This window comes from Panthera tigris, chromosome A2 (assembly GCF_018350195.1).
Source record: "Panthera tigris isolate Pti1 chromosome A2, P.tigris_Pti1_mat1.1, whole genome shotgun sequence".
NCBI lineage: Eukaryota > Metazoa > Chordata > Mammalia > Carnivora > Felidae > Panthera > Panthera tigris.
This window is the reverse complement of record NC_056661.1, coordinates 44,683,128-44,698,144: the sequence shown is the minus strand read 5'-3', so window position 1 is coordinate 44,698,144 and position 15,017 is coordinate 44,683,128. Positions and strand designations below refer to the sequence as shown.

The 15,017-nt window shown below is 37.7% G+C and overlaps 1 protein-coding gene and 1 long non-coding RNA gene across 7 annotated transcripts in view; one reads left to right on the top strand and one right to left on the bottom strand.

The window, feature by feature from the left end:
- CNTN4 (contactin 4) overlaps nucleotides 1–15,017 on the bottom strand; it is an 893,176-nt gene that overhangs the window by 212,914 nt on the left and 665,245 nt on the right. The gene's annotated exons all lie outside the window — the stretch shown is intronic.
- On the top strand, nucleotides 75–4,438 carry LOC122236723. The gene is made up of 3 exons (XR_006214941.1): nucleotides 75–161; nucleotides 3,860–3,981; nucleotides 4,313–4,438. It is a non-coding gene; the product is annotated as an uncharacterized LOC122236723 (long non-coding RNA).

Sequence of the window (15,017 nt, the reverse complement as noted above, 5' to 3'; positions counted from 1 at the left end):
TTTAAAATAACATAATTGGAATGTCTTCATTGGGGTTTGTGTACCTTAATAATAAAAGTATCTTTTCATGGGGTGTCTGGCTGGCTCAGTCAAAAAAGCATTCAAGTCTTGACCTTGGAGTCATGTGTTTGAGCACCACCTTGGGTGTAAAGATTACTTAAGTAAGTAAAACTTAAAAAAAAAACAACAATTTTTTTCTCAACTAACGCTTTTGCATACTAATAATACTTGGTCCTACAATAGTAAATCTACCATCTTCGTTTTTAAAGTCTATTTTCTTAGAATAGATTAAAAAAATTTTTTTAACGTTTATTTATTTTTGAGAGAGAGAGAGAGAGAGAGAGAGAGAGAGAGAGAGAGAGAAGGAGAGAGAACACATGAGCAGGGGAGGGGCAGAGAGAGGGAGACACAGAATCCGAAGCAGGCTCCAGGCTCTGAGCTGTCAGCGCAGAGCCAGATGCGGGGCTTGAACTCACAAACTGTGAGATCATGACCTAAGCTGAGGTTGGACACTTAACCGACTGAGCCACCCAGGCGCCCCAGAATAGATATTTTATTTAAAAATAAATGCCATCATATTCGAATTATCTCAAAAAAAAGTTTTAACTGAATGTGATGCTCTCATGTTTCATATGAAAGTTTTATCTCTTTACATTTCTGTCTTATACTATATACTCTTGTATCTGTCATCTGTTTTGTGAATTTTTTATTCACGCTGTTTTGCTCCTCTTTACCTTTAGTCTTTGGTTGGATAGATTACAATTTCTTTAACTGTGAAGGTATACATTCTGTTTTTATATCTTTATATAAAACATTCTTTTTTTTATACCTTTACATAAAAGATAAAAACGCATTGTTTTTATATTTTTATATATACTGACCTATATTTCCTCTAATTATTAGAATAAATAATAACATAAAAATTTGTGATTCCCTCTTGGGGAGCCTGGGTGGCTCAGTTGGTTGAGCGTCCGGCTTCAATTCAGGTCATGATCTTGTGGTTCATGGGTTCGAGTCCCACATTGGGCTCTGTGCTGACAGATCAGAGCCTGGAACTTGCTTCAGATTCTGTGTCTCCCTCTCTCTCTGCTCCTCTCCCACTCACACTCTGTCTCTAAAAATAAATAAATGTTAAAGAAAATTAAAGAAAAAACCAAAAACTTTTGATTCCCTCTCAAAGAGGGGACAGTACAGTATGTGTTTACTATTAAAAAGATGATGTCCTGGAAGGTATTATGCTAAGTAAAATGAATCAGTCAGATACAGACAGATATCATATGTTTTCACTCATATGTGGAACTTACATAGTTTCAAACAGAGAGGGAGGCAAACCATAAGAGACTCTTAAAAACAGAGAACAAACTGAAGGTTGATGGGGGGAGGGTCAGGGGAGACAGGAAAATGGGTTATGGGCATTGAGGAGGGCACTTGTTAGGATGAGCACTGGGTGTTGTATGTAAACGATGAATCATGGGAATCTACCCCAAAACCAAGAGCACACTGTGTATACTGTATGTTACCTAATTTGAAAATAATTTTTTTTAAAAATAAAAAAGTAAAAGGATGATGTGTTGGTATAGAATGTTAAGTATGCCATGATATTAAATGAAATAGTATGTACACACTGATAAAATATCTTTATCAATAATACTGATGATATATAGACTGGATCCTTACTCCTGAAATTCCATATTTATGAAGCTTTCTGATCATTATACATCCCTTTTGCATTCTTTAAAAAAGCTTATCTAGTTAGTCATGCTTATCACTAACTCAATTTTCTACAATGTTCATTTGGCTTTTTATTGTGTCTGTACTGCAGGTTTTCATTCTTTCATTTCTAATCTTTGTTAGGTCCTTCTAAATGCTGGTCTATATCAGCATCAGATGGCTTTTCATAGTAGCATCTTTGCTTAATAGAATCCATGTTTTCTTTGTCTTGACTGAAAGTACAACAGAGATGTCTCTTTGTTATGTTTTGTTTTGCGTCCTCAGACAATGGTTGACATTTCCCTCCTTTTGCCTCTCTTTATCAGTGAGTATTTTCTTAGGTGACCACAATGGAGTAGATTTTTTATTTAAGTCTGTTAACATTGTGATTCTACTCAGGTCTTAGGTTCACCAACCAAATGTGGGTGTATCCCTTTATTCCCTCAAACTGGCCATGGCGGTGGGTAGGGGGGTGGTCCCAGAATTCCCATCTCAAGTCTTAAGTTTAAAGCAATTTGATAGCCATGTTCCCTTTCCAAATTACTGGTGTGTGGCTATCATTAATTTAGTAAGATTCTGAGGAACTAAGAGAGAACTCCCTATTGCTTCAGTTATGACCTTCACGGTGAACTGGCAGAACCCCTTTCCTTTGTCCACACCCAATATGCCATGTGAGCCTCTTTCTCTGTAAAGCATTAGTTAGTAGAACTATTGGTTCCTAGTAACTTTGGGGAGCAGGGAGATGGTGTATCCTGTGTGTGTGTTAGTAAGCACGGTAGGTCACTTCCTCTGTATACCTTAGGAAAAAAATGTTTTCTTATAATAAGGAGATGGCCATCAGACCTTTAAATTAGATGTCTGGACTGAAATATATGTAATATAGGAGTACCTGGGTGAGTCAGTTGGTTACGCATCTGACTTTGGCTCAGGTCATGATCCCACGGTTTGTGGGTTTGAGCCCCGTGTAGGGCTCTGTGCTGACAGCTCAGAGCCTGGAGCCTGCTTCACATTCTATGTCTCTCTCTTTCTCTCTGCCCCTCCCCTACTTGTGCTCATTCTCTTTCTCTCTCTTTCTCTCTCAAAATAAATAAATAAATAAATAAATAAATAAATAAATAAATAAATAAACAAACATTAAAAAATAAAAACAAGAAATATATTTGATATAGAGATACAATGTGGCTATTGCAGAAGACTTTAAAGACATCCTTCCCACATTCCTCGTTGTAAATTTAGTTGTTTAGTCATGAGTCTCTGCTCAAATCTGAATATTTGTGTCTCCCCCAAATTCATATTTTGAAATCTTACCCCTAAAAGGTAGAAGTATTAGCAGGTAGGGCCTTTGGGAAGCGATTAGGTCATGAAGGTGAAACCCTCATGAGTGGGATAAGTGCTCTTATAAAACAGACCCCACAGAGCTCCCTAGTCCCTTCCACCAATGTGAGGACACAGCAAAATATTACCTGTAATGAACTGGGAAGAAAAGCCTCACCCGATCATTCTGCCACCCTGATTTCAGAATTCCAGCTTCCAGAACTGTGAGAAATAAATTAGTTTTTTACAAGCCACCCAGTCTGTGGTATTTTGTTATAGCAGCCTGAAAAGATTAAGATAGTCTCCTATGGTTATTGCTCAATTTGGCCTATTTGTGCTATAATTATAGGTAATTCTTCAAATAAATTTTTGATGACTACTCTGTTTTTAGTCTGATTAAAACTTTCTTTGTTTTTCACAAAAAGCTAGGTAATAATAAATCAGCCTTAGCTACAAAGAACCCATGTTTCAATACTTCCTTCCACTGTAACTCATCCCCTATCTCACTTAAAATATCTTCAGCAGCATCTTACTTTCAGAAAAATACCCTAATCTTTAACACTACTCCAGAGCCCAGTCTCTGCCTATATCCCAGTCTTAAAGTTGTACTATTCTCCCCACCGCTCTTGGGTACCACATGACTTCTTCTCATGGCCAGACAACCTTTCCCACTCCAGATGCACGTATTGTTGCTCTGGCTGTGATACCATTCCTTCCCTTTACCCTTTCATCCTTCTCAATCTGAGCTCCAGAGCGACTTCTGCAAGGAAGTTTCTCCCAGGTTACATCATGTCTTTCTAACAGATACCTCATTTTACTGTGCTTTGCTTTACAGTGCTTCACAGACCCTGCTTTTTCACAAATTGAAGGTTTGTGGCAACCCTGTGTTAACCCAGTCTGTAGGTGCCATTCTTCCAAGGGCATTTTGCTGACTTCATGTCTCTGTGTCACATTTTGGTAAGTTTTGCAATATTTCAAGCTTTTTCATTATTATTTTATGGGTTGTGGTGATCTGTGAGCACTGAGTTTTGATGTTACTATTGTTAACTATTTGGGGGCACCATGAACTGTGCCCATACATGAGGGTGAACTTAATTTATAAATGTGTATGTTCTGACTGCTCTATCAGCTCGCATCTCCCCATCTCTCTCCCTCTCCTTTGGCCTCCCTATTTCCTTTCCAACAATACTGAAGCCAGGCCAATTAATAACCCTACAACAGTCTCTAACTGTTCTATAGTCAAAGAAAGAGTAAAGTGATGTAGAAAACTTCACTGTCTTATTTTCAGAAACTGCCACAACTACTCCAACCTTCAGCAAACATCACCCTGATCAATTAGCAGCCATCAATATTGAAGCAAGACCCTCCACCAGCCAAAAAGATGACTGTGAAAGCTCAGATGATGGTTAGCAATTTTTAGCAATAAAGCATTTTTAATTAAGGTATGGACATCATTTTTTGAGACATACTGCTCCTTCACACTTAATACAGTATAGTGTACACATAACTTTTATAAGCAGAGAGAAACAAAAAATTCATTTGGCTTGCATTATTGCAGTATTTGCTTTATTACAGTGGTCTGTAACTAAACCCACAATATCTGTAAGGTAAGCCTATATTTTACATGATTAGATCATTGAGCCCTGTTGTTCACTCAGCCCACAACCAAAAGCACACATTCCAATGTGACTATCTGAATACCCCCTAACTCCTCAGCAGACCTGTAAGTCTGTGGTAGGGGAACCATTCTGTTTTTGCTCACTGCTATATTGGCCACGTCTATACCAATGCCTTTGCAACTGAGAGGTTCTGTCAAAGTCAGATATTTTTATTTTTAAAAAGCAATCTATTCTCTTCGATCTGAAATCCTAACTTACATACTTCATTAGGACCTAATTATAAATCCCATTTATCACAATCATTTCCACTGAAATAAACTGGAACTGTACATTGATAAGGAATGCTGGCTTGCGGATAGAGTGAACAAATTCAAATGGTAGCAGGACTCACAGATGAGAAGGTGTAGGAATGTCTTTCTTATATTTATGTGTTCATTTCAGAGCTGTGTTATACCTACCTTGTTTTACAGTAAGTGGAAGCCACAAATTGAGGAAATATGATACTTAAATCAGCTACATTTTATTTTTAAAATTTTGTCTTTTCAAAAGGCAAAAGTTTGCATAAAGTGATAAGAACTTGGCCTCAAACACCTACAACCAAACTATTTTGGCATTTCCTAGGTGTTCTCTAGTCTATGTGCTGTTTAAGGGAATGAGAAAGCATACACGTTCCAAATCACATCACAAAGTAGAGATTCCTTGGATATTTCTGAAATGCTACATTATCAACTGCAACAATCTCTCCAGCTGTGTCTGCCATATGCATTTATGAATTCCTGTGGAGTGTTGTTATAACACAACTCCTTTCCAGGGGTTAATTTAGACACTGAAGATTATGATAATGTGTTAACCTGCAACTTTCTGATGTGTGTTACAGTTGGAGATGTGAAGAGCTTTCTCAGTACAGCACGGTGGCCCAGTTTTGTTTTGTTAGCAGCCAGTATCTACCTATGAGATCATGAACATTCTTCCAATCAGCTACTGAATTAAAGATCTGACATATCTTCTAGTTCATTATATGGACAGAAGTGGTGTCTCTATAAGAGAAGTTAAAAGAAGTTAAAAGAAGTTTTTCATCCATACTGTTCATCCTTGATAAATATACAACCACTTAATTAAATCATTTTCTTTTAAATCAGTATTCTGATACTACATAGAATCAGAAACTATAACCCTATCTTTAGACAAATTGCCACAATTTCCTCTTTTGGGTGTGAACTTCACTTGTCCAAATGTGTAGTTTTCTCAAGTCTGTGATTTAGCCTACTTAAGTTATTTTCTTCCTAAATGTCTGAAAACTAACTGAACAAGTTGAAAAATACATATATCAGGAAAATGGCTGACTTCTTATTTGTGATGTAACACTCACAGGATCAAGATCCCTGATAGTACCGAACATTATGGAGCCTTCAATTTCTGATCTCCCAACCAGAGTCTATTTCCAAATTTCCAGGACTCAGACAGCATTTCCTCATTCTATGTACCACACCATTATCCTGCTTAATTCAATGTAACATCATGATGCAATGACCTGACAAAACACCAATTTGTTGCTGAAAACATATCTAAAGAGCTGCTTGTTTCTTCCTCAGCTGAAAAGATGAGATTCGTAGGGTATATTTCCAGTGGGCATTAAAACAAGAATGGTTCCCATACATCCTGCAGTGATTGCCCACTGGATTATTTATGAAATGCTCAGCCAGGGTTCATGTTATTGAAAGATCAGTGTTGATCATTTGTTCTGTTCCGGCTGGTACATCCCTTGTAGTACTCTACTGGATATGTAATGAGCTTTTCACATCTCCAGACTCTTCACATCCCAACTAGCACCTGTGATCCCACACAATATCATCCTTCACTGCTTTCTGGGACAGGACAACTCCAAAAGAGAAAGCTCAACATGAAATTGAGCTTTGCTGAAATGATCACAGTTTGCAGATCATTCAGCTTTACGGATCAAACCTCACTTCCCAAATACCATTTCTTTTTGGTGCTAATGTGTTTGGCCCTTACTTTGACTGATCAATGGGCCTCCAGTTCTAAGGATCAAACCTGGAGATAACGTCTTTGATATTTTTTTATGTTTAAAAAGAGACATTTCCAACCTGAATATAAATCTATCCACAAATACTCTTACATAGTGCCTATCCATAAATTAAATGCACAGTAACTGTCAGGAGAGAAGCTGGGTAATTAAGGCCATCGTTATTTAACTAAAATGCTTTGGTTTCTGCCAAATAATGAACATGTTAACATTTACACAGAAGCAAAGGAGGAAACAAAGAGATAGAAAAAGAATTTCCTGAAATTTATTTCTGGAATAACTTTTTTCTTAACTAAATGATTCTCTTTAGGCTACTGGAAGCAAAGAAATTTAATTAATTGCTACTTATTAAGTAGCTGAGTTAATTTCTAAGTTTATGGATTTGCTGTGGCTGCAAAACAGTTTAGGTAGAAAGTATATGGCTATCACTCCTTAGGAACTCTTCTTAGAACCCAAACCAACAATTCTCTATACAGGTTAATTTAAGATATTGGTGGCTGGCTACAAAAGGTTTAGAAATTATTCTATGAAAAGGAAATTTTTGCCACTTATGCACTCATTTTTTTCTCTTGATATGTATGTACATAGTTGTTGACACTAAAGCACCCAAAAGTATAGTCATAAAACATTCAAGTTGTTTTAAAAAGCTGACAGGAAAATCAAAGGCAAAAAGTATGCCAGTAGCATTATTGAATAAGCTTAACTAATTGTGGAGATGACTGAGATCAGAAATACTAACCGTAATTCTTGTAGTCATATCTGATGGGGGACAAGCAAGTCATTCTTTAAGACATGCAAGACCTAATTCCCTCCTTTGCTTCCGGTGCCGATTCTTTCTTTGAGCTAAATGATCTCATGGCTGTGAGAAACGGAGCCTGTATTTGTGTAATAAAGACGAATCATCCTAGTGGCCTATCCTCCCAAACATGAAACACTCCACCATGCCATTTGTGTGGAAGGGTTTATAACAAGTAGTCTCTGATCAATGTGGCTCTTTTTTCTGCTCAATGAGTGAAAAAGGGGAGGCTTAATGAGTGAAGAAAATCATTGCCTTCCAGACGGTTTCACAGTACTCTATGCTGACTAAATATCTAATGAGTTGAAATCTCCTCTGATTGGCAAAGTGGGAAGAAAAAAAAGGGGGGGGGAACTAGACCATTACATTTCAGATGAAAGAGTCCAGGTTCATATATTTCAAAGGAATATGGTAGAGTTAGAGAGTGAAAACATGTCTTAAGAAAGTTTAATGCCACCCCCCCAAAAGAAAAACCAAAATCTACCCCAAAACAAAACAATACCTAGTAGTCTGTAGCACTAATAACCCTATCACTAAAGGTTAGCCTTTCCTCATTGAATTGCAGTATCTGTTTAAGTAAACACAAAAAGTTTCTTGGGTTAGACAAGAAACTTAGCATGCATTTCCCACAGATATCATAATGTAAATATCAAATATCATACAAGGTAGTTTACCCATGTTTGACTGATCCCTAATACATATGCTTTTTTATTAAAGTATAGTTGACCTACAATGTTATAATAGTTTCATGTGTATAACACAGTAACTTTACAATTCTATACATTAGGCGATACTCCCCATGATAATCTTAATTACTGTCACCACTCAAAGTTATTACATTATTGACTATGTGTCTTATGCTGTATTTTTCATTCCTATGACTTATTCCTTTTACAAGTGGAACTTTGTGTCTCTTAATCCCCTTTACCTATTTCACCCATGGTCCACAAGCCCTCCTCTCTGGCAACACCAGTTTGTTTTCTGTATTTATGAGTTTGTGGGTTTTTTTTTTTTGTTTTTGTTCTCATTTGTTTGTTTCTTAGATTTCACTTATAAGTGAACTCATATAATATCTGTCTTTCTCTGTCTGACATATTTCACTTAGTATAGCACCCTCTAGGTCCATACATGTTATCAAGAATGGTAAGGTTTCATTCTCCCCCCCTCCCCCTTTTTTTTTTTTGAGAGAGAGAGCATACATGTGTGCACATGTGGGGCAGGGGTGAGGAGTGAGAGAGAGAATCCCAAGCAGGCTCCACATGTGGAGCCTGACATGGAGCTCAATCCCACAACCCTGGGATCATGACCTGACCCAAAAATCAAGAGTCTGATGCTCAATTGACTGAGACACCCAGAGGCCCCTAGATTTTATTTTATTTTTTTTTATGTCTGAGTAATATTCCATTGTATGTATGCATGCATATATGTGTGTACACACACACACACACACCACATTTTCTTTATCCTATCAAAGGACACTTGGGCTGCTTCCATATCTTGGCTGTTGTAAATAATGCTACAATAAACATAGCGATGCATATATCTTTTCAAATTAGTGTTTTTGCTTTCTTTGGGTAAATACCCAGTAGTGGAATTACTGAATCATATGGTATTTCCATCTTTAATTTTTTGAAGAACTTCCATACCATTTTACATAGTGGCTGCACCAATTTATATTCTCACCAACAGTGCACAAAGGTTCCCTTTCTTGCACATCCTCGCCAACACTTGTTGTTGCTCATCTTTTTGGTACCAGTCATTCCCATTCTGACTGGTGTGAGGTGACATCTCATTGTAGTTTTGATTTATATTTCCCTTATGTTTAGAGACATCGAGCGTCTTTTCATGTGTTTGTTGGCCACGTGAATGTCTTCCTTGGGAAAATATATATTCAGGTCTTTTGCTCACTTTCTAGTTGGATTATTTGGGTGGTTTTAGTGTTCAGTTGTATGAATTCTTTATATATTTTGGATATTTACCCTTTTATTGAATATATCATTTGCAAATATCTTCTCCAATTCAGTAGGTTGTCTTTTCATTTTGTTGATGGTTTCCTTTGCAGTGCAAAAGCTTTTCAGTTTGACGGAGTCCCAATAGTTTATTTTTGCTTTCGTTTCCCTTGCCTGAGAAGACACATCCAGAAAAATGTTGCTAAGGCCAATGTCTAAGAGATTACTGTCCATGTTTTCTTTTAGGAGTTTATGGTTTCAGGTCTTATATTTAGGTTTTCAACCATTTTGAGTTTATTTTTGTGTATGGTGTAAGAAATTGGTCCAGTTTCATTCTTTTGCATGTAGCTGTTAAGTTTTTCAACATTTATTGAAGAGACTGTCTTTTCCCCCATTGTATATTCTTGTCTCCTTTGCTGTAGGTTAAATAGCCATATAAAAATGGGTTTATTTCCAGGCTCTCTATACTGATCCATTGATCTATGTGTCTGTTTTTGTGCTAGTACCATACTGGTTTGATTACTAGAGCTTTGTAGTCTATATTGAAATCTGAGACTGTGATACTGTTCTTCTTTCTTAAGATTACTTTAGTTATTGATGGTCTTTTGTGGTTCCACACAAATTTTAGGATGATTCTAGTTCTGTGAAAAATGCTACTTGTATTTTGATAGGGAATACAATGAATGTATATATTGCTTTGTATAGTATGGATATATTAACATGAAATCTTTCTTCCACCCCATGAACATAGAATATCTTCCCATCTGTTTGTGTTTTCTTCAGTTTCCTTGAACAATGTCTTATAATTTTCATAGTATAGGTTTTTCACCTTCTTGGTTAAATTTATTTCTACATATCTTATGCAGCATTTTAACTGTGCAAATTGCTGCCACATTTATTACATGTTTTTACTCTAACATATTTGAGAGGTATATAGAACAAATATAAATATTATTTGGATAACATAATACTGTATGAAAATTGGAGAGTTACACTGAGAAAAAAGATACAGGGAGAGAGGGACAGCCTAAAACGTGGATGAAAGAAAGCTGGAACTGGGCTGCTTCTTGAAGAAAGTGGCCAGTTGTCCAAATGACAGGTTGATAAAACTAGAACCCAGCCATTTTGATATTAATTTTCCAGGGAGTCTGATATGGCATATGGTGCCCAGTAAGTAAACCTCTTAGATGTCAGCAGTACTTAATACCCACAGGACAGTGTGTTATTGTCTCAGGTTTGGATCTGGATGCATCTTTGGGTGAAACATGAGGGAAAGAGCTAAACTTAGTGTCTATACTACAGTGAAATGAATTGGTATTTGGAGTAAATAAAGATACACCCAGAAGTCTGAAGGTATATAGAACTGGTAAGCATGGGAGCCAGTATGGGGCAGCGGTTGGGGATTGGCATGGAGTGGGGCTGGGCAGAGCTGGCTGCTTGACAAAATGTGGATGTCTTGAGCATTATTCTGGGCATAGAGGACATTCATTCTAGCATAGCAACATCACTCCAGACCCAAGACCTGTTGGCATAGTTTGAATTCAATAAGAAACTGGGTGAGCCTGGGACACGTGGGTGGTTCAGTTGGTTAAGCAGCCAACTCCTGATTTTGGCTCAGGTCATAATCTCACGGTTCATGGGTTTGAGCACTCACAGTGCAGAGCCTGCTTTGGATTCTCTGTCTCCCTCTACCTGCCCCATCCCCCTCTCCCTCTCAAAAATATATAAACATTAAACAAAATTACAGAAACTGGGTGAGCCTGATCCTGAAGGTGACATCTTGATGATAGAAACAGTATGTGTGGGAAGACAGAAACCAAAAGGGCTCAGAAAAGTTATGTAATTGGCCCAAGACCACATAGTAAGTTAATATGAGATCTGGGCCTGGAATTTGGTGTCCCAGTTTCCTGCTTTTTCCTCTGTCCTACAGTAAAAACAAAATGATCCAGCTGAAATAACTACGCTGTTGGAAGGCACACTTCTTTCAGGGTTATAATATTCGTGGATATGTCCAGATCAAATCAAATTTCCTGGACCCTGGAGAGGTTTGCAAATAGAGAGGTTTTGCTGAGACAAGATCTACTTGATTTTGTAATGCAGAGATACACATTTTGCACCCTGATGGCAGATTAGAATCATGTATAGTGCTTTTAAAAATATAAAGGATGCCAGAGGACCCCTCTCAAGAAAGGCACACTTAATTGATCTGGGACAGGGCCCAAAGAATCACCAGCATAGAGAATCCAGTACCTGTTTCCAGTGTTGTCTCCTGGACTGGAAAAAAAAAAAAAAAGGGTCACATTCTAGGCAAAGATAACTCTTGACCCTGCCATTGATTAGTGTGTGCCCCCACATAATCTCTTCGCTTCAATTTCCTTATCTATGAAATACATACCCTTACTTCCTATAGGATTATTGTAAGGATCAGAGATAATATAATGGCAGCTAAAGCATTATAAACACCATAAAGAACTCCACAGATGCTCTGTTGTAAGGTCCCTGCATCTCATGCCATGTGAACAGAATCCAAATTTAATGGAAATGTGTTCTGTGTAAAATCATCTAATGATGACAATTATAGCTGGTTTCTAAAAAACCCATAACAATGAAAATAATCTTAGAATCAGAATCACGTGGTTTCTTTTTAATACTCTAGGAAGCCATACTTTCACTAACAGTAATGTAGTAAAAAGCTGGCCAAATGCAAAATGCTACTTTTGAAGATACACACACACTTGAGAAAAAGCCAGTCTTCTTGATTGTTCATCTCCCTTATCAACAACCACAAAAATAAATGAAGGTAAAGCCTGAGGTGATTATATTTTATTTTAAATTCTTTTAAATATGAATTTGACATAAAAAGTACTCAACCCTTCTGTTTGGGTGATGTGGAAATCAAAGCACTCCATCTCAGTAGTGTGATTCTGGGCTGGCTTTGTAGAAGGTGATCAAAGTGGGTGGATCTTAAATGTGATGCTGCCTCAGAGTCTCTAAAACAATAGTTTGGGAATCCTGCCCCAGATTTGTGGAATCAAAATATCTTTGGGAAATGGTTGGGCACCCATGACTTTAACATATTGCCTTGATTATGCCTCAGCTTCCTGCCCACCAGTGGCCAGAAGTGAGGTGTGTGTGAGAGAATAGCTTGGGGCTTCTCAAACTTTAATGTGCATATGAATCATTTAGAGATCTTATTAAAATGTGAATTCTGATTCAGTAGGCCATGGGTGGAGCCTGAAATGGTCTTTTTGACAAGCTTCCATGTAAGGCAGATGCTGCTGGTACATGGACCACATTTTGAGTAGCAAGGATCTTGGTGACACATACAAAAAGGAAGGTGAGAACAAAAACCTCCCTGAACAGTTCGGGAGGAATTCACTGATGAATAATACAATTTTAGTACGCTGGTAAGAAGAATCTCAAAGTACCTCAGTGATATTCCTACTTAATGAGAGCGTGGTTAAGGATCCTGAATTCCTGGTGCCAAATGACCTTGGAGGTGATGGAAAGCCAGGTGAAAATTCTGGATCTCAATAAACTCTATTTCTAATATGAAGGGACATCACGGACAACCAGAGTCCATTACAGTGATTTCCACAGTTTGGTGTTTGTGCTAAAACTGAATAGTAGAATCTATGGAATGACATCACAACTGAATTTGTATCTATTAACCAAAAGACAACAAAGGTGGTACATGTAGTGATTGATAGAGTCCTGGAAATACCTGCTGTTTGAAATGCTTTTCAAAATAGATTAATTGTTGCTCATTTCTATGTTACCCTAAGAAAGTCTGACACCTCACAGCTTTTGAAACAGGACATGCAGCATCCTTTACAATGGATTTCATGCCATTACTCAGTATCCCATTGATACAATAAAAGGCTGACTCATTTCCTTCCCTCTGCATGATCTGTTACAAATTAAACTGGGATACCATATGCTGGGTCTAAAATGCTCGGTATATCCAGTGGCTCGTGGTGATTTTGCCAAGTTTCAGGTGAAACACTGTCTGGAGAAGCAACGAGAGAACCCCTGCTATACAGTTTGCACTGGAGGGCTTTGACAACTGGGGGTATTTCATCAGATCATCAGTGACTCCACTGCCCCAAACTGATGGCTGTCTGAGATACTCCCTTACAACTTTCAAGATCCTCTTTGCGTTCTTGCAAATTTCCTTGCCTTGCCTGCCTTGCCCACAGTGTTACTGAGCACGCGGTTTCTAATAAAGCCCATAATGAGAATATTTATTTCCTTGTCTTTCACCATCAAGACTGTCAGGAATGTCAGCACAGCTCAAAAAACCGGATTTCAGAGCTGCTGACTGCTGCCAGCAGAGACAAGCACATTTCAGGGGATGTCTATGAAAATTTTTAATATATTTCTCTGTGGGAAGGGAAAGTATTCAGGTGTCTCACTGTGTAGCAGCACAGCAACACTTCAGGTGCTTTGGCTTTCCCAAAGATACCATTATGCCAGGGAGGAGTGGGGTACTGTTTTTCTTAATAAGCCTACAAGATTAATTTTTGGAATTGCTGCCATGTTATGAAAGTTTAGTGCTGTGAACGTAGACTGCAGAAGAAATTAGCAAAACCTTCCATTCTTATTTTGATCAGATTTTATTTAAAAAAATTTTTTTTATGTTTATTTATTTTTGAGACAGAGAGAGACAGAGCATGAATGGGGGAGGGTCAGAGAGAGGGAGACACAGAATCCGAAACAGGCTCCAGGCTCTGAGCTGTCAGCACAGAGCCCGACGTGGGGCTCGAACTCATGGGCTGTGAGATTATGACCTGAGCCGAAGTCGGCCGCTTAACTGACTGAGCCACCCAGGCGCCCCTTGATCAGATTTTATAGCAAGAAGAGAAAAGTCAGTCTGAGTGAATTTCACTTTACCTAAATATAGGTCCAGTTAATTGATTTCTTTGTATAAATGACAGAATTCAATAATGCAAGCCTAGTTAATAAACATGTTTAAACTTATTGAGTTATTACCATGTAATGGTAGAACTAAAAGCGATCGGAAAGATTTCCTTTGATCTCATCTTTCTATAGATAAGAAGAGTGTGATATGAAAAATTAAAACAAAATTGCTCAATATCAAATAATGATTTGAAACAGAGCTAGGGCTGGACCTCATGTCAGGACTCCAAATTTTATTATTCTGGTGCTAATTTGAAGGGAAAACTCAAGTCCTAAGAAGTAAACCTATTTCTCAGAATACAAACTACTCAAATTTAACCTGGATTCTCTGCCAGTCTTCCAAACCCAGAACCCTGAATAATTCCATGTCCACAGTTTAGATTCAGGGAGGCCTCCTCCATGTGCTTTTAACACCCATCGTATTAGAAGTACGAGTCTTTTCAGCTATCTTGCTAATTGTTATTTCCTGCTGCAAAGGTTAGCTGGGGCTTTAGATGAGAAATGAAAAGTTACAACTTCAGAACACAGGACAAAAATAGAAGGATGTTTTTAAATTCTCAGTTTAATTTTTTTGTCTTTTCATCATGTGTTAAGCCAAAGAGAAAATTATGATAATAACAAGGATAGCAGATAGCAAATTCAACTTTGAGCCAGAATTCCCAAGA